The 26,025-nt window shown below is 39.2% G+C and overlaps 1 long non-coding RNA gene across 1 annotated transcript; it reads right to left on the reverse strand.

Annotated features, from left to right (window-relative positions):
- Window positions 1-6,077: 6,077 nt before the first annotated feature.
- On the reverse strand, window positions 6,078-26,024 carry LOC139789408 (uncharacterized). Its single transcript, XR_011723167.1, has 3 exons — window positions 25,913-26,024; window positions 23,235-23,316; window positions 6,078-6,168 (listed from the first exon to the last, which is right to left on the reverse strand). It is a non-coding gene; the product is annotated as an uncharacterized lncRNA (long non-coding RNA).
- Between the last annotated feature and the right edge of the window lies 1 nt (window position 26,025).

Raw genomic sequence — 26,025 nt, forward strand, 5'->3', positions numbered from 1 at the left:
CATACTTACGGACAATTAGGCATAGAAAAAACTACTGGAGGGTTATGTGGAATAGTCCATGAATTGTGGACCATTTTCTAGGTTGTACATTCTACTTTGAAAAACAATAAATGAATGGAAATTTTATAGCCCTGTACTACACAAAAATGCTGATTAGGTGATGATATCATTATGATCTATAGCTTAATGTTTGGGAAGTGTTTAAAACAAATCAATATACAGTAATCTGTTACACTGGCAGTTTAAAGATGCAAATGTTCTTGCATTTCATAGAAATACAGCTGATTAGCCCAAGAGTTACACATGCAAGATTCCAATGCTCCAACAATAAGATGTGCAAGGATACCTCAAATCATTCTTCCACTGAGTTCTGAGCTAGCAAGACATACAAAACTTGATATTCAGAGGTTACAGCTGTACTTACAACTTAACTATGCCCAGTACCTCTCTCTGACATTCAGACTAACTGTCCTAGAACAGAACAAGTCCATATTACTGAACTTCCGACCTTTCAAACAGGTTCTCTGCAAGCAAACTGCCAACTGGGAATCACCCACAGCTTGTACAAACTCCTAAACTTTGGAAAGTTTTAGCAACATCCAGGGCAAACCTCTACTTCCATGTCCATCTAACAATACAGTGTGGACAAATGGCTCCCAGAGAAGGGGGAAATTACCTAGCACTGTGTAATTTACTAAAATTCACATAATTAGGGAGGTGAGACCTCATGGGGCAAAAAGCTTTTGACCTCAGAGTTTGGGAGGTTGTTATGATGCTGCATTTGGCTGTCAGTGAAGCAGTACCTTAGCATTGTCAACAGCAGGATCACCAATGTCCACTGACTTTAGAACTAATATGAAATCTAGCCTCTTTCAAGCATTGGAAATAATAATAGCCCACAGTATTTAGCTCTGTCCAGAGACCTAAGAACAAATTTAGAGAAACAAACAAAAAATTTAATTACAGAAAAACATAATTTGTGGTAGTAGAAGCCAAGAATCCTCCATTATGGAACAAGCCATATGTCCAAAATAGTATTTTAAGTCATAATTGATCAGTTGAATCATCTATAGTGACTGAGAATCATCAACAAGCTAAGAATTCCTTATTAAACCAAAATTTGAATCTTTTTTTTTAAGGAAGAGGAGCATTACTGCTACTACAAACCAGTAGAGCTACTGAGATTCTGATATTTGTCCCCAAAATATTTCAGACTGAGTACAAGGGACATAGTGACAATTGATCTATACAGTTATTTGTACTACTTGAAAATATATAATTTTGAATAATAAATGAAATTATTGACATCAAAGTAAGAACAACATGGAAAGGTATAAAGAGAATTGTTGGTGCCTTACAAGTCACAGCTATACATAGGTAACTGATGAGTCCAAGATCATGTAGGCTGTAATTTATAATGTTCCATTTGTTCCAGCAGACAATAAATTTGTTCCTAATGGTTAAATTTAGATATTTAAAATTCTAGTTTTGTATAAACAGTAAAACTACTGCAAAATATTAGAAATGGATATAGACAAGTAAGGAAAAAGGAAACAGTGAAGACCATAATCGGTATTATAGGCTGTATCTCAGCAAAATCTTGATGAATCAAACCATTATGAACTTAATGCAGCACCAAAAATGATGGTAAGAAGCCATAGGATATAAAGGATTACTGAATGCTTACACAAATTTCTATCAAGATGGACAAACAAAATGAGAGAAAGAAAAAAACCTGCCATTTGAAAACTGAACAGTGAGCAATAATGCCTAGCATTGAAAGGGATTGAAGGAGCACTGAGGGTCCAAAGTGAAAAGCTGAGGAATAAGTTTAATGGTAGATACAGAAATGAGAAAGTGACAAGCTACATACTGCAGCAATATTTTATATAAATATACATGGAATAAGGCTGTGTTTTTAAAATTTCAGAAAATGAATTGTACAATAATTAAGATAAATAGTGAAGCAAGAAAACAATGTTATCAGTTCTGTAACTGAATAAGGAAGGTGCTGTTTTAGAAACAGATAATTCCTTGTACTATAGTGAAGTTACGCAGTATTATGATGTACAGAGTGATTCCTATATAAAATTACTTTATTGGTTTAAAATTGTTCAAACAATGCTGACAGGGTAACTTCCTAGTTTCACACTTTTAAGCTGACCATGTATCATCAGCTAATCTAATTTAAATCCAAAAAGCTGCTAATAGCCCTTTTTTTGAGTGCATTGGCTAATTTCACAGAAACACATTATGTGACAATGTGTTCTAAGCCATCTTGCCTTGGGCAAATTCAATACTAATGACTGTGGAACAAGAATAGGCTGCAGATGGCATCCAGGATCCATTATGTGACAGATTCAGTGCGAAGATCAAGGCAAGAAACTGGAGAGAGAGGTAAGGCTGGAGAAACACTGAGTTTTGTTTTGTCCCTCGTTGAAATGGAACTTTATACCACTAGTTCACAGAGAGGTGTCTGAGTGGTTTTAATCTAAATGGAGAAAGACTGCAAGAAGTAAAGAAGCAAATAATAGTTTGAACTCATGGTTAATGGACTTACGATTAATATGTTCTTAGCAAGACAGGTCACCACAAATACATCACTCATGTAATTATTTTCCTATTGTATATGGTTAAATTTAAGTTTCCAGTATTCCGTGTGAAATATTTCAAGTGTGCAAGCTTACGTGACCAAAAAGATTAGGTTAGCACAACTATAAATACAACTTCCAGTGGCAATGACCTTCCATATTCAAAACAGCAGAGCTGAAAATGTACAGAAAATTACTGTGAGGGTTGAGGAATTTGGGGGATATTTTGTTTTGTTTTGTTTTTAAACACCCAGAAAAAGTTAGGAAGTATTCTCCATCTGTCTGGCCCATATTTGTCAGTTATGCTCTGGGGAGTCAGAAAAACTGAATCCTACTGCTTTCAGAAGAAAATGAACAATGTTATTTTCCTACTGCTTATATATTAAATTAATAATTAACAAAGAAAATTGTGACCTTTGAAAGAATGTTGTAAAAGAGACAATATCAATTTTCTAAGATACTAAGATAGTACAGTGATAAGCAAGATATAGTAGACCTAGTAAAATAACCATAGTTGATCCAGGTAAGGCTATTTGGTGAATACTGTTTGTGGTTTAGTATCCTCATGTTTCTTAAGTTAGAAAAAAGCTAAAACCCAAAATTTTTTGTAAACTTGTAAAAACACTGAATAAAACATTGCCTGTGCAAAACTATAAATAATTATCTGCTCATTTCATTTTCTAGAAAGCTATTATTTGCACAGAAGATTGAAACACACACAATTAGCATTTTGCAGATGTCAGATATTGAAGAAAGACTAAGTGCCTTTTGGAAAATGACAGGCTGTTTAAACTATTCTAAAAATAGTGTCCAGCCTCAAAGTCTATTGGACTTAGAGTATTATCAATGCTCTGTGAAAGCACTTTTGTAAAATATTTTATGTATATTAAAAATAACATTTTGCTCCTCAAAACAATATTGATGCAGAAGCAGAAGGCTCAAGGACCAAGACTTTTGTAAGATACATTTGCATTAATAAAGACAGCACATATAAAGACAGAGAAAGAAGTACCTATGAGAAAACCACAAAGTTAATTTTTAGAAATTCTGAAGCAAATGAGAACTGCAAACACAGTTCTATTTGCATCATGCATTTTACACCCATATCAGATAAAAATGCTATTATTAGGAAAGGAACTTGATTTTCGTAACTACCTTACAAAACTTCAGCAGAAATCCACAAAAAAATTATGATAAAAAAGAACAATAAAAAATGATGACTCTAAATTCTTTAAGAAGAATGACCAGTGAACATAAAAAAAGTTTTCAAGTTAATTCCTTTTGCAAGCTTGCAAATATTGGGATAGATAAAAGCAAAAGCAAAGTGGATATAAGGTTTTCCTCAACAGAAAAATATTAAGAAAAAGGAAAAAACCACTAATTATTCTAAAATATTACAAGCCTATTCAGGGTTAGTTTATGTTTAACAACAAGTTTCTTCCATAGTAGTTCATGTTTACAGCACTCCAGAAGATCCCCAAATCCCTAAGTTCTTAGAAGAACATTCATGTAAGAATGAAGTTATAAAGGATGATAAATTTATACAGGTATTAGTGTAAGGAAAACAATGCAAAAAACAACTTATAACTAAAATAACATGTTGATCACAATTGCTATTTTATTACCATCAGTACCTTAAGTGAATGACTTTCATAGCACAGAAGGTGATATTATGCACCTTGCCAGCTAATTGAAGAGATCTATTAGAACTATGAACACCCCTATCAGATCTAACTCTGGATTCCAAATCTATTCCCTTCTTCTTGCCTTTAAACAATGTATTTTTGTCCTGTCTACTGCAGAGTGGGCTCCACCATCCCAGCCTGCCAAGAAATTCCTCTAAAAATTCCATATCCTAACCTTATTATGAATGTACATTAATCAGGTTGCAAATGGACAGTGGGATTAAGTGCACCCTTGGTAAGTTTGCCAAAACCTCTGAACTCTGTGGTGTGGTCAACATGCTGGGGGGAAGAGAAGCCATAGAAGGACCTCAAGAGTTGGGCCCATGCAAACCTCATGAAGTTCAATAAAACAAAATGCGAAGTCCTGCACCTGTGTCAGGGCAATCCCAAGCACAAACAAAGGCTGGGCAGACAATAGATTGAGAAAAGCCCTGAGGAAAAGCACTTGGGGTACTGGGTGACAAGAAGTTCAACATGAGCCAGCAATACGCACTTGTAGCCCGGAAAGCCAACAGTGTCCTGGGCTGCATCAAAAGAAGCATGGCCAACAGGACAATGGAGGGGATTCTTCCCTCTATTCTGCTCTTGTGAGACCCACCTGGAGTGCAGTATTCAGTTCTGGAGCTGCTCAAAGAGGAAGACCCAGAGGCTGTTGGAATGAGTCCATAGGAGGGACACAAAGATGATCAGAAGGCTGAACCACCTCTCCAGGCTGAGAGAGTTGGGGTTGTTCAGGCTGGAGAAGAGAAAGCTCTGGGGAAACCTTACAGTGACCTTCCAGTAGCTGAAAGGGCTACAGGAAAGTTGGGGAGGGACTTTTTACAAGACCATGGAGTGACAGGATGAGGGATAATGTTTTCAAGCTGAGACGGAGTAGATTTAGATTGGTTATTAGGAACTGATTAGTGTGAAGGTGCTGAGACACTGATATAGGTTGCCCAGGGAAGCTGTGGATGTCCCATCCTTGGAAGTGTTCAAGGCCAAGACTTGCAACCTGGTCTAGTGGAAGGTGTCTCTGCCCATGAGAGGGGCATTGGAAGTAGATGATCTGTAAGGTCCTTTCCAACCCAAACCTTCTATCATAGATCAGTTGAAACAAACCTATACTCTACTTGCAAGGCAGATTCTCTTCTAATACTGTGTTAACATGGATGCTGAGCTGAAATTTGTCAGCCTTTTCTGATTCATGCAGAGAATCAAATGTGTCATTTCTCCTAAGACCTCACTACTTGATATTTCCCTATATTCTCTGTATCTAATACCTTGAAACTTGATGATTTCTTTTCTGTGAGATAATTTCTATTGCTGGATCGACTAATGAATAGAATGCTACCCAGATCATTGGGACTTAAAACATTGAAGTCATAAAGCAACAGCTCAAAAATATTAAATTATTTAAACCACAAGGTTATAAAACTGCGGCTGATAACAACATTTACTTGTGACGTAGGTATATTTATTAAATGCTTAAAATATTTTAAAACCTTTAAGTAACAGTGTAAAAAAAAGTAATAGTAACCAGTCTCACATATGTCTAACCTAGGTGAGCTGAAAGTATTTCTGAACACATTACAAATCTAATGAGTTTTAGCTGGAAAAGCAATGAAGTAAGGCTTCAGCTAGTAATTTTTTTCAAAACAGCTTTTTTGTATCAAACTGACTTCAATTTAAAAGTAAAATTAAAACTTTCATCATGATTGGAAGGGAATTTAATTAATACAATGCATTCCTAAATTTATAGAAAACAGTAAACTGTTATCTGCAAAGGGCAAAACTGAGATAAAATAGCTTAATTACTTACATCATGTCTAAGTCAGGAGCTGGGGCAGGAGAATTATTAGTTTCACTCTTCTTGTTTCAAAAACTCTATAGATTCTTTCATCCTGCAGTATCTGTAAGCGCATGTTAAAAAGGGAGCAGTAGTGCAGGCACTAAAATTGGACAGAAAAATTTCCATTTTTTAAAAACAAATGTGCCTTTCAACATTACAGAATGTATTTTTTGTGATAGTGACAAATTTTTCTTTTTGTCATACTTAGTGATGCCTTGCCAAGTGTGTTTGGGTAATTACCAAAAATCTAACAGTAAAATGAAACAATCCAAATTGCCAGCATTTCCATCTATCTTCCCTACAAGTTTTCGACCACTGCATCTCCAATATTGATTTCTGCATCATAATTGTCCCTTATTAGTGCAGCATGATTAAGACATGCAAGTATATTCCACTAATTTTAATTGCCTTAGTAATTGATGTTTAACAACCTGCTTGTCTCTATATTCCTTGCAAATACTTTTCCTTCAAGCCAGTATTTTTTATTGCATAAAGAAATTTTAAATTTACCTGTTTTCATAACAAGTTGTTTTGAGATGTAGTCAGCACACCATACAAGGAAACACAGATATCTAGAGATACCTTTTGACCTCACCTTTCTCCTAGTAAAGTAAATCTTACAATAACAGTGCTATCAGTGATGGGATCATCATTTATCTTGAGAATGTTAGTTAAGCAGTATCCAATGTTAGGAAAGCCCATGAATATAGCATTATATGCATCAACCAACTCACTATTATCTGAATATACTCAAGGAATTATTAGTTATAACAAATTTGGGGGCAAAGTCTGTCTAAATGATCACTACTGAAAGAAAGAAATTTTTTTTTTTTTTTACTTCTAAAAGTGTTAAACAAAGTAGATATAATAAAACATTAGTTAGTAGTTTGATAGTTATTTGATAATGATTACATACGAGTTTGCTTGTCAGAAGCTTTCACATTAGTTGCATGGAGAAATAAGATGTCACCAAGAATTAAAAAATACTACAAAAGAGTAATTTTACATATCCTCCTCTTTTTCCAGACTCCAGTAAGCCAGTGTATTATTTATGCAATACTTTATATAGTCCAGCTTTTTAATATTCAGGGACAGATGATGCAACTTTCATCTTCTAGCAACCAGCCAACAACATTTAATCTGGATTTTTTTTAAAAAAATATATTTCCAATTTCCTGTTTATTATTGCTTCCTAGGTTCATAATTTCTATGTAACTTCCCTTTCAGTTTTTTAGATATGACAAAGTTTTAATTAACATTACAGTCTTCATTCAATTATCTTAAACAATTTAAAAGATGTTCTAATTAAAAATGTAACCTTATATGAATGATTTAATAATCAACATCAACAGTTTTTTTCTATTTTGCTGAGTGTGCAGCAACTGGATTTTTTGTAATATTACTGTCTGTAAAATTCCAGCAATGACAGCATCAGAAGGACTGCAGTTCATGTATTTTACAACAATATATTTGTTTTCTACTTCAGTCTTTTGAATGTTATTAGAGAAGATCATCCCTTCCTAAGCAGAGGGATAAAAATACTTGCAACAGATTAGTAATCATCTCATCTGTAACAAGCTGGGTGAACCTCATGGCAAGACAAACACACATTAAAAAAAATGTAGAATGTAATAAGAAATTACTGTGTCAGGAACAAAATATTAAGAATATTTATGCAAAATAAAATCTTATTGCTCCCATAAGTTAATCACATTAGGCACCATAAGGAAGTACATTCTTTTCATCCTCCCTTTTCCTGGAGTGTTCTGTTTTAACCTCCACAACCAATCTATGTCTTACGTCCTTGGAGCTTCTATTGTGATTAAGCCTGCTTCAAGATTGATCACCTTAATTAAGCCATGCCATTCTGCTGACTAACAGCCAAATTTCGATTCCATTAATGCACTTGGAACTGTAATGATGACAAATCTGCTGTGTCATTCTGCCACAAACTGTAACTATTTGGTTCATCTACTGTGACATAATTATGAATGCAAACCATACTACCTACAAAGACAAAGCCACGGTTTTCCTCACTCTTGTCTCAGAATAAAGCACACGCTTAAGTAACTCACAGTACAGTTGACAAAGAATAATTAAAGATTTTGTGATTACATGGGAAAAATTTTTGTTTATTCTGTCTGACAGAGTAAAACTTTGCTGCATGTCAAGATCCACTTTCTGGGACAGCTAATATAGCTTTCCTTTTTTGAACCATACATCCATATAGTCAGTCCTCTGGGGAAATGAGATAGGAATTTGAAGCATACCCACCCAACCACACTTCATAGTAATTGTGATTTCCATGTTTATGATACTGACTTCCAACCAACCATGTTCACTAATTTGGTCTCTGCAACCACTCAATGAAATCTGGACAGACTGGAGAGACGGGCAAAGGGGAAGCTGATGGGGAACAACAAGAGTAAGTGTTACACCTGGAGAGGAACAATGCCATGCACCAGTACAGATTAGGGGTTGAACTGCTGGAAAGCATCTCCATGGAGAAGGACCTTGGAGCTCTCGTGGACAATAATTTATCCATGGGAAATCAATGTACCCTTGTGGGCAAGAAGGCCAATGGCATCCTGGGGTGCATTAAGAAGAGTGTGTCCAGCAGGTGAGATTCTCCTTCTCCTCTACTCTGCCCTAGTAAGACCACATCTGAAGTAGTCCAGTTCTGGGCTCCCAGTTTAAGTATATGCCCAGGACAAGGAAATAGAGAGAGTCCAATGGAGGGTTATGAGGATGTTCAAGGGACTGGAACATCTGTCATATGAGGAAAGGCTGAGAGACCTGGGGCTGTTTAGGCTGGAGAACATACGACTGAGAGGAGATCTTCCTAATGTTTATAATTATCTGAAGAGTGGTTGTCAAAAAGAAAAGGACAGTCCCTTTTCAGTGGTGCCCTGTGACAGGATGAGCGGCAACAGACATAAACTCAAACATGGGAAGTTTCTCTTCAACAGGAGGAACTTTTTTACTATAAGGGTGACAGAGCACTGGAACAGGCTGCCCAGAGATGTTGTGGAGTCTCCTTCTCTAGAGACTTTCAAGACCCATCTGGACATGTGTTCATGGGACATGCCCCTGGTGTTCCTGATTTGGTAGGGTAGTTGGACTCAATCTCCAGAGGTCCCTTCCAACCCCTACCATTCCATGATTCTATGATATAAATGTAAATTTCCATTAAAATCTTGTTGTCTCACTGAAGCTTCCTTTTTATCTCTTTGTGTTTGGATCTATCTTTGTACTTGTTTTTTACTCTTTCAAAATATTGTCCAGCTTGTACTGCTCTGAAATGCCTGTACACCAGTGCACAGAGTATGAGGAATAAGCAGGAGGAATTGGAGATCTGTTTTATGTTGTATGGCTATGATATAATTGCAGTCACTGAAACATGGTTGGACAGCTCCCTTGACTGGAATGATGTCATGGGTGGCTATGCACTGTTTAGGAAGAACAGACTAACAAGGCAAGGAGGTGGTGTTTGCTCTTTATGTGCAAACGCAACTGGAATGTATTCGGGGGGAGGAAGAATGGTTGAAATCTTGTGGGTAAGAATTAAGGGACACACAAATGGGGGGTGAAACTGTTGTGAGTGTCTACGATAGACCACCAACCCAAAAAGATGTTGATGATGCCTTCTACATTCAACTGGAAATAAATTACACACCTTAGTACTTACCAGTGACTCCAATCACCTGGTATATGTTGTAATTATCACAGTCAGGCATATTCAGTCCAAAAGGCTCTTGCACTGCATCAATAATAACTTTCTGATGCAGGCAGTGGAGGAACCAACAACGAGAGATGCACTGCTGGACTTTATATTAATTAGTAAAGGTCTGGTTAGAAACAGCCTTGGTGGCAGTGATCACATGTTTTACAATGAACAAGAAGGGCACTAAGTAGGACTACAACCCTGGTCTTCCACAGGGCTGATTTCATACTCTTTAAAGATTTACTTGCAGGAATCCCATGGGCTAAAACTCAAGAAAGTCGGTCAGTTTTTAAATACCATTTCCTTCAAGCCCAAGATAAGTGCATTCCTTTGAGTAAAAAATCAGGTAGAGGCAGCAAGTGGACTGCATGGATCAGCAAGAAGCTTCTGAAGAAAGTCTCATGGAATAAAGAAATTTACAGTGCATGAAAGAAGGGACTTCTCACTTGGGAGGACTATAGGGATGCTGCCACAGTATGGAGGAAAGCAATAAGAATGGGCAAAGCTCGCTTGGAACTCTAACTGGTAAAGGAAGTAAAAAGAAGAAGAGCTTCTTCAAATATATCAGTAGTAAAAGGAAGAATAGTGAAAGTGTGGGCCTATTGCTGAATGAGGTGGAAGCAGGTGAATGAGGTTGTAACAGAGGATGCAGAGAAGGCAGAGCTGCCGAGTGCCTTCTTTGCCTCGGTCTTTACTCCTAGGAGCAGCCCTTGTTAACTCCAAACTCCAGATAAAAGAGAGAAAGCCTGGAGGAGGGAAGATCCTCCACTAGTCAATGAAGACTGGGTTAGAGATCAGTTCTGCAAGTTGAATGTACACAAGTCCATGGGCCTTGATGGGATGCACCCAAGAGTGTTGAGAACTGTCTGATGTTATTGCTCTAATACTCTCCATCATTTTTGAGAGATCATGGCAAACAGGACTGGAAGAAAGCCAGTGTCATTCCAGTCTTCAAAAAGGGCAATAAGGGAGATCCAGGCAATTACAGAGCAGTCAGCCTCACCTCCATCCCTGGAAACATGATAAGTAGCTTGTTCTGGAGGTCGTCTCCAAGCACATAGAAGAGAAGAAGGTTATCAGGAGTAGTCAGCATGGACTTACCAAGGGGAAATCATGCTTGGTGAATTTGGTATTTGTCTAGGAAGACATGACCAAGTAGGTAGGTGAAGGGACAGCAGTGGACGTAGTCTATTTTGACCTTAGCAAGGCTTTTGACAGTCTCCCATAACATCCTTGTGAGCAAGCTCAAGGAAACATGGGATCGAAGAATGGTCATTGAGATGGATTAAGATGAGCTCACATATAGCTCACAATAGCGCTCAAAGAGTGGTGATCAGTGGTGTAGAATCCAGCTGGAGACCTGTGACTCTGGGAGTTGACCAGGGATCAGTGTTTGGTCCACTCCTGTTCAACATCTTTATTAATGACCTTGATGATGGGACAGTGTCTTCTCAGCAAGCTTGTTGATGACACAAAAAATTGCTATGGGAGAACTAGTTGATTCAGCTGAAGGCTGTGCAACTATTCAGCGAGACTTGGACAGATTTGAGAGCTAGGCCAAATGGAACCTAATGAGGTTCAGCAAGAACAAGTGCAGCACCCTGCACTCGGGAAGAAATAACAAAATGTACCAGTACAGGGTAGGAGGCAATCTGCTAGAGAGCAGACTCATGGAGAAAGACCTTGGAGCACTTGTGAACAATATCCATGGGACAGCAAAGTGTCCTTGTGGCCAAGAAGGCCACAGGTGGTATCCTGGGGTGCATTAAGAATGTGTCCAGGATTGAGGGAGGTTCTCCTCCCAGCCTACTGTGTCCTAGTGAGATTTCACCTGGAGTACTGCACCAAGTTCTGGGCCCTTGAGTTCAAGAGGGACAGGGATTTACGTGGGAGAGTACAACAGAGAGCTATGAGAATGATTAAGGGACTGGAACAGCTGCCTTATGAAGAAAGACTGAGAGACCTGGGGCTGCTTAGTCTGGAGAGGGGAAGACTGGGAGGGGATCTAATTAATGTGTATAAGCACATAAAGGCTGGGTGTGAGGAAGGAAGGGACAACCTCTTCTCACTTGTGCCCTGTGATAGGATGAAGGGCAATGGATTCAAGAGGGAGTACAGGAAGTTCCACTTCAACATGGAGAAGAATTTCTTTACTGTAAAGGTTACAGGCCCCTGGAACAGGGTCCCCAGAGAGGCTTGGGAGTCTCCTTCAAGACCCATCTGGTTCCATTTCTGAGTGACCTGCCCTTATTTTGGTCTTCCAACAGGGGAGTTGGACTCAATGATCTTCAGAGGTCTGAAGATATTCTGTGATTCTGTGACTAGAGAAGTTTCAGTTGTACTCAACATCATTTAACTAATTTGTTACAACATTTTTAAGAATTCTACTTACAATTTATGTGTTCTTTTGTTTGAGATGTTATGATTAACTTCTAGCATCCTGAGCCAAGACAGATGAGTCAAATGAGTCACTGAAAATAGATAATGAAATGAGTAATGTCACTGTGATTACATTAACACCTGCAACTGGATCAATAAAGAGCTCTGGAAAAATAGGCTGGGTGCAAGGTATGATTTAAGATGCACCAAAGACAAGTTGAAAAAGACTCTAGAAATGCTGAAAAGCTTAATTCTTTCAAATAGCAGACTAACAGAGCTGATAGTAGTAAGTTGTAGGTGTTTATTCCATAATCCAATCTATAATTATATGCAATTAAGGACTTAAACTAATATGAATCGGCTCTAGTATTAATTGCCACAAAACTTTAGCCCAATTACTACTTGAAGAACAACTAGCATTATTTACAGATCACTACTGATATGATTAGCATATCAATAATTTTTACTAAGCTTGCTGTAGAGGACTTGTAAAATGATAAAATTGCTCCATCTTCCACTTTTGGTTTGATTGTTACTCCAAGTAGACCTAAAGAAGGCAAAGGGAAGGCTTTGAAGTTAAGAAAATAGACACGGCTATATGACGTAAACCACATGTGTTAGGTACAAGGTGCATCATATATGCCAAAATCACAGTTAGTTTTAAACACTAACAATGTTTAATTCAGGCTTCCATTGTTTAAAAAATAACTCCTCCTTGGTATATTCAGTTCATCATCTAGATGACAACACTATTTGTCTCTAGAGGCAGCTCTCAAGACACAGTGTACCTATACTTTGATACAATTCTTTAAAAGTCAGATCACTTTAGGGACTGAGATCGTCATCATGGTGCTTCCCTATTTTGAAGTTAGTTTTTGTCTCCACAATTGCCAAGGCAATTCTTCAGCTAACTTCTTCAGCTCACTGACTCTCAGCTGATTCCAGGAACAAATTCTTACTCATCACATCTGGTGTACAGTTTGAAGTGAACCAGCAGAACTCTTATGGGTGTATACTTCACTTACACACCCAGAGATTGTTCACCTCATATATGTTATCAGGCATCACCCCCTCTTGTATTTAAATCCTGCGTTAAATACATTCCTGTGTCACGAAGAGGCAATTAACGGTAATTACTGGCAATAAGTACAAATTAAAACCTAAAATTTTCTGTTCCATTTAAACATTTAATCTGCCTATTAAAGCCATCAAAGGACCACACCTATTACAAATGAGACCCTGCATATTGACCATAATGCCAAGTGAGGCTGGTTCTTAATGATTTAGCTGCCAGCATTTCTTGTGAGAACTAGTGTTTTCTGTCCCAGAATTTTATTTTGTTTTCTTCAAAACATAAGCATAAAATGGACCTATCATGAAGTGGATTTATTAATAAGAGTTCTCAAATTAGAAAAAAAAAAAGAAATACTATACGTGATTTGAATTTGTTAAAAACCCAAACAGAAAATGGTGTAAGAATAGAAATAAAATTGTTCCCATAGGTGAAAAAAAGTTACTACTTTACAACTTGATAGAAAGTAAATTGTAAAAAAAAAAATAATAAAAATCTGTGTCACAGTACTCTAGCCAGTATATTAAAGGAAAAGATGATCCTAAATCTTTCGAGTAGATTGCATTGTATAGTGAATTCTTATATCTGTTCTGGGAAGGAGCTAAATTAGTATAAACAGATGTCTTACCGGGACATCAAAAACATTGCCAAGTTAAGCCTGTAAGTGTGTGTGAGTGGAGTGTAAAAAAAGTAAACTTGGTCACCTTTCCATCAAAAATTACTCATAATCAAATCCTTATATTTTTCATTTCAATATTTCAAGGACTGAACAAGGAGAAATATCAACATTTTTCAGCTAAGCAGACACTCCTCACTTTCCTCAGTTGTCTTCCCTCTCTCAAAATACTTTGATACAGCTTATGATTAGACTCTGAATTAAAAAGCTTGTGCTTCATCTATTTTTTGTTTTACTGATTTGTTTGTTCTACAGCTTCACCCTTGAGACCCCAGTCAAAACTGTTTTTTTTCTTCACCCATAAAAATAGTTAACCAGAAGCTTTTCCTCTGTTTTTCTGTACATCAAAGTTTACGAGTCATTGCTTGATTTTTCACAGAAGTGGCATTTTTCATTCTCTTCATTCAAACAAGTCCTATCCAGGAAAACTGGTTTAATGAGAATTGCTTCAATAATGGTCATGTAATGTCTGTTGGGAAGCTGATTGTTAATGATTGTATCTTACTGCTTTACATACATGCTAGCTTGAAGGTGTTTCATACTACATAATAAAAGTGTTTATCATACACCAGTAGTTTATGAGAACATGGTGATATCATCTAGGTTAGGTAAACTGGTTGCTAGCAAATTCCTGTATGCTAACAAAATTGTATCTTAGCAAAGAATGCTGACAACTGTCAGTTACTGTGATATATATGCGTCTTTAAGCTTTAAATTTTATCTTGCTCAGTAATGACCTCACAAAATCACTTATGATAAACCCAACATTTTATGGCCCTAAACTTCTTTGACTTCTTATTAATTTTTTTTTCCATGTAAATATATTCTTTCATTCTGGCTGCTGTTAAATCAGCAGATTGTTAAAGAGTTGCTGACAGAACTTGCAAGACTTCATAATACTAGATCAAAATTGTGTCCCTTGAACTCTCACATTCTTTTGCTTCTTTTGCAGAGATCCTCTATATATTTAGATAAGGGGCTTCACTAACACTACCACGATGTGATGTAAAACTCGTAACTTAAACACTGGTTAAAATGCTGGTTGGACCTTACAGATCATCTAGCTCCAATCCCCCTGCCATGGTCAGTGACACCTTCTACTAGACCAGGTTGCTCAAAGCCCCATCAGAGTGGCCCCATCAGCAAACTTGCCAATGACACCAAGCTGTGTGGTGTGGTCGATACACTGGAGAAAAGCTTTACTCCATCCCCCTGGCACTCACTGCTGACATATTTATAAATGGGGCCACCCCTCAGTCTCCTCTTCTCCAGGCTGAAGAGCCCCAGCTCCCTGAGCCGTTCCTCATCAGGAAGATGTTACACTCCCTCATTCATCTTGCTCGCCCTGTGCTGGACTCTTTCAAGCAGTTCCCAGTCCTTCTGGAACTGAGGGGCCCAGAACTGGAAACAGTATTCCAGATACAGCCTCACCAGGGCAGAGTAGAGGGGGAGGAGAACCTCTCTTGACCTACTAACCACACCGCTTCTGCTGCTGCACCCCAGGATGCCATTGGCCTTCTTGGCCACAAGGGCACATTGTTGGCTCATGGTCATCCTTCCATTCACCAGCACCCCCAGGTCCCTTTCACCTATGCTGCTCTCCAGCAGCTCAGTCCCCAGCCTATGCTGGTACCTGGGGTTGTTCTTTCCCAGATGCAAGACTTTACACCTGCCTTTGTTGTAATACATTAAATTTCTCCTTGCCCAACTCTCCAGCCTGTCCAAGTCCCTCTGAATGTCAGCACAGCCTTCAGGGGTGTCAGCCACTCCTCCCAGCTTTGTGTCATCAGCAAACCTGCTGATAGTGCACTCTACTCCCTTATCCAGGTCATCAATAAATATTTTGAATAGTACTAGTCCCAGTACTGACCCTTGAGGGACTCCACTAGAAACAGACTTCCAACTAGACTCCATCCCATTGACTACAACTCTCTGGCTTCTATCCTTCAGCCAGCTCCCCATCCACCTCACTACCTGATCATCCAAGCCACACTTCTTCAGTTTAGCTCCAAGGATGCTGTGGAAGATGGTGTCAAATGCCTTACTAAAGTCAAGATAAACTTATGTCTACTGCTCTGCCATCATCCATCCACCTGGTTGTGTGCTTGCAAACCAGAAAGCCAACAGTGTTCTGAACTACCTCAAAAGAAGTGTGGCCAGCAGGTAAATGGCCATGAAGATATCCAGAGGGCTGGGACACCTCCCCTGTGAAGACAGGATGAGGGAGGTAGAGTTGTTCAACCTGGAGAAGAAAAGGCTTGGGACAGACATTATAGCAGCCTTCCAGAACCTGAAAAGACTACAAGAAAGCTGGGGATGGACTTTTTACTAGGGCATGTAGCGACAGGGTGAGAGGTTATGGTTTTGAACTGGAAGAGTGTAGATTTACATATGACATTCAGAAGAAATTCTTCACTGTGAGGGAGGAGAGACATTGGCTTGGGTTTTGAAGGAAAGTTGTGAATACCTCATCCCTGAAAGTGTTCAAGGCCCAGACTGGATGGGCTTTGAGTAATCTTGTCTAATGGGAAGTGCCCCACTAGAAGGGGCTGGAAATACATGATCTTTAAGATCCCTTCCAACCAACAATTCAACGATTCTGCATAAAGAAATAAACACAATGACAATTTTCTGATCCTAGGGGGAGCAGGCAGCTTTTGAAGTGCAAAGGCAAACTTTAGACATAAATAGAGTAAGATAAATTAGAACGTACACTGTAGGTTTAGAATAAGGCATGAGATACATACAAACAGAGCAATGATTATTCAAATCTGTGGATATAGAATAAATGTTTTCCCAAGACACTTAGGAAACAGATATTCTGCCTAATCTTAGGTATTTTTTCTAAAGCTGGTATATTATGCAGCTAGTTTTGTGCATACCTGGCAGTCCAACCATCATTTTACTTGGTTTTAATTTTTAAATCTCTTTCATAGAACATTTCTTTGGGATGGAGCAGAACATCTACCATCTCTCTGGTGAAGGAATTCTAAAACTCTAAGTTGGAAAAATACTAACCTGTCTAGATAGACATGTGGCAAACATCTATATGCCAAGAAGCTAACAAAGCACTTGTAAAAAAGGAACAGTTCAAGGTTTTTCTGCCTACTACTCTCCACATGACTCAAATGGCCAAAAGAGAAAAACTCTTGTAATTGAAATTAAAAAGCAATTCTAACATTTCTTCTATCACTCTAGAAAATGAGGAGAAAAGAGATTCACTAGAGTTTTTACAGTAAAAATTTGACATAACAACTAATTCAACAATACAACAATGTAATAAAAAACAAGAATGTGTATAAACTACTTTAAAACATATAAACTACTTTAAAAACAAAACCTGCATATGAGCTGAGCTAGGAAGAAAAGAGTAGGACAGTGGGTGAAAATTAAAAGGTATCAGCCAATGTGAAGACCTGAGGAATATGAGAAAGGAAATAAATGGAAATCACAGAATCAGCGAATAGCTAGGGTTGGAAGGGACCTTAAAGATCACCTAGTTCCAAACCATCACCATGGGCAGGGACACCTTCCACTAGATCAGGTATTCAAGGCTTCATCGAACCTTGAACACTTCCAGGGAGGGGGCAGCCACAACTTCCCTGGACAACCTGGTCAAGCATCTCACCACCCACACAGGGAAGAATGTTTTTTCCTAATGTCTAACCTAAATCTTCCCTCTTCAAGTTTTAAATCATAGTCCTGTTGCTACACACCTGTACAAAAAGCCCTACCCCAGCTTCCTCACAGGCCTTCTTCAAATATTGGAAAGCCACTGTAAGGTCACCTTAGAGACCTCCTCTTCTCCAGGCTGAACAACCCCAACTTCCTTAGTCTGTCTTCAATGTGGAGGTGCTCCAGCCTACTGATCATATATGGGTAAGAATCATTCTGACTGTGGGAAGGAATAGGAATCAACAGAGTAAAAGGAGATGGAAATGGGAATAAATGGTAGGAGAGCTGGAGAAAATTAGAAGCAGAATACCTCACTATTTGCCAGTAAGACTAGCGTTTAATTACTGGTTTGATCACACAGCATTCTACATTGCTACAAGATTTGAAATGTTTCAAAGGAAGGCAGTCATTGCTCCATCACACAAGTTCCTAACAGTTGTAATTTCTGTAACTTCTTTAAACTGTTTATTTGTGCCCGAGCTCAAAGCCTGAACAGTTGTCTGGCTGCATCAACATCACTTTAATTTTTTTCTATTTACATTGTCAGTTTTACCTTAGTTAGCTAACAACTGTAGATTAAAGAATAATTGCAAAAGCCTAATGTTCTACCAAGAACATTTCCAATGTACAGTACTCTTGACCAATGTTCTCATTCAACATAATGAGAAAGAACAAGTACCCAAGGCTTTTAAAGTGCTGGCATTAATGGCAGGGATGCTAGCCAAATTCCCAGCCACTTAGCTACATTGTGCTTACTTGCATTTTCCTTCCACTCCAGAACAGACACACTGTTCTTCATTTTATATCTTAGAAATATAATTGAACAGAACTGCTAGTCACAATAGCTGTATCATTTCTAAAAGAAAACCATTGCATTTCAGTAACAGCCAGAAGCATTCTAGTTACATCACATACATTCTTTTATAATGCTAGACAAAAGCCACAGCTAAAGAATGTAAGACAAATGGTACGCAGATAAGCAGCACTTAATGAACGATAAAGATAAAATACTAACTGATGGGGTCTTGTGAGTATTGCAAATACAATGTAAAATATATCAGACTATCATACATGAAGTAATGCTTCCATAAAACGATAAACTCACATTTGCCAACTGTCTGGAAATGTCTGTTTCATTAATTTGATTTGTACCTAACAGAAACACTTCACCAGAGACTGAATTCAACTGCGCATAACAAAAATTAACCATCTGAACTTTACCTGCTATTAAGCTGCCTGCTTTTTTGAAACCACAGACTTGAGAGAACTTTTATTCATCCACACCTAGTGCACAACCTTTCTGTGCATAGAAGAATGAGAACAGGAAAAACGTTAATGTAATTTGACATATGTGTATATAGTTAACATATGTGCATAATGACACAGATCTGTTGTGTATGCGGGTGATTTTGAGATAAAACATCTTTTGCCAGTAAGTTTTATATGCAATTTCTCAAGGCAGAGAAATATTGATCCAGAATTTCAAGGCTCTGTTCAAGCCATAGAATTAAAGAATTTGTCACCTTAATTTCTTTTATCCCACCTCTAATGGAACTCTCATCTTGGCTAGCTATCTATTTCAGTCACATTCCTTGATGGATCTTTATCCAATTCCATTCTCTGGAATTTACCCGTTGCCTACTTCCTTTCTGAACTACTTCTAGCATTCCACTAGTGGCTCACAGTCTGCATCCAAAAAGCTTCACCTTTCTGATGGAAAAAATATACCATGCAGGTATTAAAGGGAAAATGTTAGTTATAAAAATGAGAATAATCTATTAAGAAGAATGAGATGCTCAAAAAGAGGTGATCAGTTCAGTGGCATCACAGTGAACTCTTAAAAATAAAAATTACCTAAACAGAAACGTACTGTCTTAAGTACAACAATTAAGTTACGGTTCTGTGCAACAGAATCATAGAAGCATGGAATCATAAAATCATTAAGGTTGGAAAAGACCTCTAAGATCATCATGACCAACTGGCAACGCAACACATGCCCATTTCCTCTTTTCCTACCACTGGTAGCCCAGGATAAGAGACCAATCCCCACTTCATTACAAACTCCTTTCAGCCTCCTCTTCTTCAGGCTAAAAAAATCCTAATTTCCACAGCCACTCCCCATAAGACTTGAGCTCCAGACCCTTCACCAGCTTTGCTGTTCTTTGCTGGACATACTCCAGAAACTCAATGTCATTCCTGTACTGAGGGGCCCAAAAATGAACACATTACTTTATGTGGACCCACCAGTGCCAGCAGGGAACAACAAGGGAATAGAGGGGAACAATCACCTCACTACTGCTGCTGCTGGCAACACTATTTCTGATGTTGTTTGCCTTCTGGGCTACCTGGGCACACTGCTGGCTCACATTCAGCTGGACGTGGACCCCATGCCATTTTCCACTGGGCAGTTTTCCACCCACTCTTCCTCAAGTCTGTACTGTTGCCTTTTTGACCAAAGTTCAGGACCTGGCATCTGACCTTGCTGACCCTCACAAAATTGTTCCAGGCTCACCAATCCAGCCTGTCCAGCTCCCTTTGCAGAGCCTTCTTACCCTCAAACAGATCAACACTTCCACCCAACTTAGTAGCAACCACAAACTTACTGAGTGTGCACTCAGTCCCCTCATCCAGATACTTGATAAAGATATTAAACAAGACTGGTCCCAATACTGAGCCCTGGGGAACACCACCGGTGACTGGAGTTTTGAGCCTTTAAACAGCAAAGGTATTTATTTACGGATCCGGGGAACCCCAGCTCATGCTGGACAAAAAGTTCCAAAGAGTTCCAAGGGTTAAGGGGAAGGGTTAGGGTATTTATACATTAAAAAGGAGGTTACATCATCTTTACATACATATTCAGGGGGTAGCAACATGTAATCATAATATTCATAACAGGCGGAGTCTGGGCGGAGTCTGGGCGGAGTCGTGTTTTGGGGATATGTTTTGGGGGTCTTTAGATGAAGTAATGAAGTCTTCCTCAGGGTTGAACTTTTACCTTTCTTGCTTTCAATGACTTCATCCTCTTGTTAATCAGACCCTTGCAATTATCTTCCCCTTATCTGCTGGTGCCAGCAGCCTCATCTGTGCAGATGTTTACATTCCCCCAGTGCCCAGCTAATCTTGGTGCCAAGATTTATACCTCTAACTATCTCCAAGACAGAAGTTAATCCTGTTAGGGTCTTGACCTGTCTCAGCTGCTTTGTCTCAGTTTAACCCTGAATTCTACTTGTTACGAATACAAAGATATTACAAGTTATAATTCTACATAAAGTAAATTCACACAACATCTTGGCCTGATCTACTCTCCTTACAGGAGTTAATCCTGTCAGGATCTTTTCTCTCTTTCACTGGCTGCCAACTGGACTTAGCTCTGCTCACCACAACTCTCAGGGCTCAGCCATCCAGCCAGTTATTTATACCTGTCAAAGTAATGAGCCAACATCTTCTCTAAGAAAACACTCTGGGAGACAGTGTCACAGGCTTTTCTGAAGTCCATGTAGACAACAGCCTTTCCCTCATCCACCAGGTGGGTTACCTGGTCATAGAGGGAGAGCAGGTTACTCAAGCAGGGCCTGCCTCACCTGAACCCATGTTGGCTGGGCCTTCACCTGCTGTGTGAGTGTACCCAAAATATACTGTTCCATAATCTTCCCAGCTACTGAGGTCAGACTGACAGGCATGTAGTTCCCCAGATCTTCCTTCCAGCCCTTCCTGTAGATGGGCATCACACTGGCAAGACTCCAGTCATCTGGGACCTCCCCTGTTAAACAAAACTGGTGATAAATGATAAAGAGTGGCAATATCCCCTGCCAGCTCCCTCAGTACACTTGGGTGAATATCATCTGTACTCATTGACTTGAGAGTGTCCTGGTGCTGTAGAAGGTCATTAACTGCTTCCTCCCGGATTATGGGAAGGTCTATTCTGCTCTCCATCCCTGCCTCAGGGGGCCAAATACCCTGAGTAAAACTGATCTGACTATTAAAAGGCAGAGGCAAAACTGAGTGTTTGTTCAACAACTACTTAAAATTGAGGACTTTTATAGTACTTGTGCAACACACTCACACCTTATTCTTCATGGATATAAGAAAAACCAACAGAATATGCCACAGAAACCACAGTTCCTCTACAGAGGTACAACCTTGCAACCCCAAAATGGGGAAGCAGGATAAAAATAGTAAATGCATATATAAAATACATCTATTAAAAATCTACATAGCACTTGAAACACGATTTCAATGAAAGGTAATGTGATTTGTTCATATAAAACCAGGTTAAGCTATGGAACTCCTTACGACAGACAACTGTCAGCGTTACGCAGACAGATTTGTAACTGTCTAAATAAACTCAATGGAAGTTAATTGTATTAGCTTCTGTGGATGCAGAAAATCCTTCAGCACAATCAGTGGTGGCTGGGACAATGTTCTGTAGGGTGTCCTACTACATGCTAACAGGTCTTAGTTGTTAGACTATTCTTTCTCCTAATTTCTTCCCCAGAATTTGTTATTGATCATTGTCAGAGACAGGAGAGCAGACTAGATAAGCATGTGATCTAAATAGCTGTCTTGTGGCAATAGGTGGCAATAGGTGTCTTGTGGCAACAGAGAAAAACATGGCAGGAGTCAGGAATGGGGTCTTGGAGTCATGGCATTCTAAATGTCAATGTGGGCAATGGAACTGAGTCAGGTAGTTGGCAACCAGGTGTAGAAACGTGTGGTAAGCACCAGCCTCAAGTTCATGTTGTTTTTGTTCAGGGCTTGCTCCTCTTCTGTCCTCAGGACAGAAATGAGGATCCTGAGGTGGATGGAGGAGAGTCTGTTCAGGATGAATATAGTTGAAATGCAGTTTCAAAGAGAAAATGGTAATTTGATCATGCCAGAGGGAATAAATAACATTAAGTAAAATGAATAATCAAACAAGAGATAGGAAAGTGGAAAAAAAACTCTATGAGAAAGGGAAGCTATTCAGCCTCTTTGTAGCTTCCCAGGAAAGTGATAAAGCAAGCAAACAATAAAGAACTTAAAAGTAGAAAAAAATCTTACTTAAATATGTTTGTAAACAGTCTTAGTGATGCAGAAAAAAATTCTGGTGGAAAACAGAAAAAAGGAAACTCCCGAACTCACACATTATTTAATTTATCATTATCAGTTCAGTGTTATTACTGCCCACAAAGCTTCAATCTAAATGCAATTTAACAATTCAGATACTTCTTCACCTGACTTTTCTTAATCTTGGTTGCATTAAAATGAAATTATTCCTCCTAACTATGCCTCTTCAGTTTAGTATCTTGAACATTTAGGAGTATTTTGATTTTCCTTTTGTGATAAAAGTTTATTGATAGTAACTTTAAGAACTGGATTTTGCCCTCTTACTCATTATGCATACCATTATTAACATCCATGTTATTCAAAACTAGTATCTATAAGAGGTGGAGACTTGATTCAAAGTACAGTGGCCTGTGGAAAATCAGTTAGCAATTTCCAGGACATTCCCACTGGCATCCCCAGCAGAGAAGTAAGAAATTAACAGAATGCAGAATAAATAACCTTACTATTTAAAAATGCTAGTGTTTTCATCAGGGGTAGAATTAGAGAAACAGTTACCTTGTTATCTGCATGTGATATTTCTTTGAACACCCTCTGGACAGCGATTTCACAGTGCAGAACACAGACATCTTTCCAACTTCTTACATTCAGGGAAAGAAAGAAGTAAAAAATTATTAGTATGCTATTCCATCACTATTTAGAATTCTGTAAGAAAGCTACATTTTTTTTTAAGATAAACTTAGAAGAAACAGCAAACTACTACTGAAAAACAAATACAAAATTCCACATCTTCCTCACAATTCTATCTTATCTGAGTTAAGGTTTTATTATATCAACCTTAGTAGATAGAACAACCAATGTAATTTTTAAAGAAAAATAGCTGTTTAGAAATCAAAGGAAAATGATAACGAACTTGAAGAAATGCATCCCACAAAAACTTCTAAAGTTACAGTAAGTACCAGCCTTTTAATATTAGAGGTGGCATGGAAAGAAGTTCTAAACTTAATGTAAGTTCTGTCAACAACTTCTTAGAGCTAAATTTGAGTGTATAGAAACACACATACATACATATATACTGATTTTTGGAGCTAAGGAATAAATTCCAGGATGAAGTAAAAATAATTTGTTCTTTGAACTCTGAAATATGAGAACAACACTTTGATAATATTTTCACTGAAATTGATAGCATAAAAAAATATAAAAGGTTTTATTCATCCCCTAAAGTGGATATTTTTTATAACTTAACACTGGCACAAAACTTTAACTCTTTGAAAGGATATGAATAATAAACTACTGTGCTGGTTTTGGCTCAGGTAAAGTTAATTTTCTCCACAGTAGATGGTATGGGGCTATGTTTACATTGGTGTTGAAAACAGCATTGACAGTACCAGGATGTTTTCATTATCACTAAGCAGTGCTTAGGGAGTCAAAGCCTTTTCTGCTCCTCACACCGCCCCGCCACTGAGTAGGCTGGGGATGTGCAAGAAGTTAGGAGGGGACACAGATGGGCCAGATGGTTGCAAATGACCAAAAGAATATCCCACACCATATGGCATCATGCTTAACATATAAAACTGTGGGAAGAATAAGGAAAGGGAGGGACACTGAGAGTGTTTGTCTTTCCAAGTAACTGTTACAGGTGATGGAGCCCTGCATTCCTGGAGATGGCTGAACACCTGCCAGGCAATGGGACATGGTGAATGAATACCTTGTTTTGCTTTGGTTTTATGCATGGCTTTACTTTATTAAACTGTCTTTGTCTTAACCCAAAAGTTTTCTCACTTCTCATTTGTTCCCCCATCCCACTGGAGAAGAATAAGCAAGCGGATGTGTGGGACTTAGCTGCTGGCTGGAGTTAAATCATAACATCTTCCCTGAAAGTACTCCCCTCTCTCGAAGTTTCCGGTTACTTCATTCATTCTTGTGACACTAATTCAACAATGACATTCTCAAGATATAAATGACTGGCCAATTATACATTTACTTTTAGAACACTCAGCAATTTATTTTGATTTAAAGCATAGAGATGTAATCCAAAGACTTCTAGAGGAATAGAACTGATAACACTCCAAGTTTCTATTAGCTATTATTCTTTGCTTCTGAAAATTCTGGTTTGTTTCCTGCCTGTCACCAATCACCAAGTCCTCTTGTTTCTGTCTTTTCTAGATAAAATAATGGTTAAGGATTCCATTTAGCACTGAAAGGCACTTGAAAATGTAATTAAATGTGCTACAGATCTTGTCCAGAAAAAGAAACTGGGCAATTTAAATTTTCATGGTACACTGTATTTTCCAGATGCAGTTCTCTCTACAGTCTACATTTTTGTAACACACTCTTCAAAATGGGGGTACCAAAACTGTCCAGGATTAGTTCACTTTAATTCTTAAACAAAGATGACCTAATACAAACAAAACCACTCTTAGCCAAGCTTACTTCAAACCAAGCGCGGATCCCCAGACAGGCTCACCGCAGAGCCGAGTAGCTGTATTGGCACACAAATGCCTCTGAGACTTCTTACACAAACATGACTTGAAAAATATCCTTGTAAGTGCTGTCGAACACATTTAAACTGGCAGAGCTTTTTATCAGCAGTTTTTGTTCCCCCCTCTCCCTTTCATACAATGCCAAGTTATTTGTGCCATTCCATGAAGTGATTTGGGAAAATTACAGTCGATTTTTTTTTTGGTCTTCGTTATTTCTTTCTCCTGACAGACTGCTTTTCAGTCTAGAAGTTCTTTGCCTTACACCATCTGCACCAGCACAGGAGAAAGTTCCCCCATGAGCCGCCGAAGCTCAGGGCGGAATGGGGAAGCAGAGATTTAAACAAGTTTTCAACAGTTACGAGACGGTGCCACGCACCCAGGAGAAGGCGGCGGGGGCCGGTGGGCAGCAGACAACCCCGGCACCGGCCAGCCACGCTGACACACCCCACAGACATCCGCCAGCGGACACAGATCAGGACATCGCAAGGCGAGGGCTCCCACCGCCTCCTGCCGCACCCGCCAGCCACGGACTCCCGCCACCCACCGGTCCCCGCCAGCCACCGGCTCCCACCACCTCCACCGCCCCCCTTCCTAAGCCCGCGGGCACCCCGGCGCTTGCTCCCCCCAGCGCCCTCCGGTCCCGCTGGGAGGGAGGGGGAAGCGGAGGGAGGAGGGGCGTGGCTGAGCCCGGGGCCCCGCCCCGCCCGCCCCGCCCCACAGGCGGGCACGCGCCCTCTGTCCCTGCGCGCTCACCTTGCTCCGCGCCTGCCCGCCCCAGACACACCCGCGATCCGGCGCATGCGCAGCCTCGGAGAGACAGGGAAGCATGGGGGAGCCGGGCGAGCTCTGTTCTGGGGGAGGGGATT

This window comes from Heliangelus exortis, chromosome Z, assembly GCF_036169615.1.
Source record: "Heliangelus exortis chromosome Z, bHelExo1.hap1, whole genome shotgun sequence".
In the NCBI taxonomy this organism is placed as follows: domain Eukaryota; kingdom Metazoa; phylum Chordata; class Aves; order Apodiformes; family Trochilidae; genus Heliangelus; species Heliangelus exortis.